A 2207-nucleotide genomic window follows, 5' to 3' on the forward strand; every position below is an offset into this window, starting at 1 on the left:
CATCACCTGACGAATGGATCAAGAAGATGTGGTATATATACACGATGGAGTACTACATGGCAATGAGAGGGAATGACATATGGCCCTTCGTAGGAAAGTGGATGGACCTTGAGGGTGTCATGCTGAGTGAAGTAAGCCAGGCAGAGAAGGACAGAAACCATATGTTTGCACTCATAGGTCTAGCAGGAAAACAAGAGAGGCCTAATGGAGAACCATGGGGAACGGAGGAGGGAGAGAGAGTTGGGGAGAGAGAGGGATGCAGAACTTGAGAGACTATTGAATGCTGAGAATGAACTGAGGGTTGGGGAGAGGGGGGAGGGGGGAAGTGAGGTGGTGGTGATGGTGGAGGGCACTTGAGGGGAAGAGCACTGGGTGTTGTATGGAAAACAATTTGATAATAAAATATTATGGAAAAAAATGGAAAAAAAATTAACATTAAACATTTTTTTAAAGTTTTTCTCTTTTTTGTTCTTACTTTTCATTTTGGATTAGTTTGAGAATAATAGTTATTAGCTCTTTAAATATTTGGTAGAATTCACCTTGAATCCATCTGGCCCTGGTTTTTTTTTTAAGATTCTTGATTACTGATTCAATTATTTTGCTGGCAATCAATCTTTCCCAGTTTTCTACTTCTTGTTTCAGTTTTGGTCATTTATAAATTTCGCTAATATATCCATTTCTTATAGATTGTTCAATTTGTTGGCATATAATATTTCATAATGTTCTCTAAAAGTTGTTTGTATTTCTGTGCCATTGATTGTTTTTCTCCTCTCTTATTGGTGATTTTACTCATTTTGATCCTTTTTCTGTTTTTTTGAGAAGTCTGGCTAGAGTTTTATCAGTTTTATTAAAAAACAAACCCAGCTCCTTGTTTCATTGTTTTATTTTATTGAGTTTTTTAGTTTCTATATCACTGATTTTTGCTCTAATCTCTTTATTATTTCCTCCTCTCTACAGGTTCTAGGCTTAATTTATTGTTCTTTTTGTGGCTTCTTTTGCAGTAAGGTTAGTTTGATTATTTGAGATTTTTCTTGCTTCTTAAGGTAGGCCTGCATTGTGATATTCTTTCATCTTATAACCACTTTCACTGCATCCCAAATGTTTTTGTCGGTTGGGCTTTCATTTTAATTTGTTTCCATGTATTTTTATTTATTTTTTTTATTTCCTGATTTATCTACTCATACTTTAGTAACATGTTTTTAATCTCCATGTATTCGTTTTCTTTCTAAAATTTTTGTTATGGTTGACTTCAAGCTTCATAACATTTTGGTTAGAAAAAGTGCATCGTATGACTTCCAACTTTATATTTGCAGAGGCCCAATTTGTGTCCTAATATACGACCCATTCTGTAGAATATTCCATGTGCACTTGAAAACAACGTGTATTCTAGTCTTTTAAGATGCCATATTCTGGATATATCTGTTAAGTCCGTCTGGATCAGTGTAACATACAAAACTCATTGTTTCCTGTCGATGACCAGTCCATTGATGGAAGTGTGGTGTTAACATCCCCTAGTGTTATGTTTTTATTGTCAATCAGTTTCTTTGTGTTTGTTATTAATAGTTTTATGTATTTGAGTGCTCATATGCCGGGTGCCCAATTATTCACAATTCTTGAAAATTCCTGTTGAATCGCACCCTTTATGATTCCATAGTACCCTTCTTTGTCTTTTGTTAAAGTGTTTGCTTTAAACTCCGGTTTGTCTGGTATAAGTAACGCTCCTCTGGTTTTCTTTTGATGTTAATTTGCATAATAGAGGTTTCTCCATCCGGTCACTTTCAGTCTGCAGATATCCTTACATCTAAAATGAGACCCCTGTAAGCACTAACTGGATGGATCACGGTTTTTATATACATGCTGATACCCTCTGAATTTTATTGGAGCACTTAGTTCATGTACTTTATTTTTAGAGTTTATTCACTTTTGAGACAGAGAGATATAGACACAGAGAGAGAGAGGATGAATGAGGGAGGGGCAGAGAGAGAGGGAGATACAGAATCAGATGCCAGCTCAGGCTCTAGTATGTCAGCACAGAGCCTGACTCAAGACTCAAACTCATATACTGAGAGATCATGACCTAAGCCAAAGTCGGATGCATAACCAATGGAGCCACCCAGGTGCCCCTAGTTCATTTACTTTCAAAGTAGTTACTGTGAAGTATGCATTTAGTGTCATTTTGTTGCTTGTTTTATCATGTTTCCTGAAAA

This window comes from Suricata suricatta, chromosome 6 (genome assembly GCF_006229205.1).
Source record: "Suricata suricatta isolate VVHF042 chromosome 6, meerkat_22Aug2017_6uvM2_HiC, whole genome shotgun sequence".
Lineage (NCBI taxonomy): Eukaryota > Metazoa > Chordata > Mammalia > Carnivora > Herpestidae > Suricata > Suricata suricatta.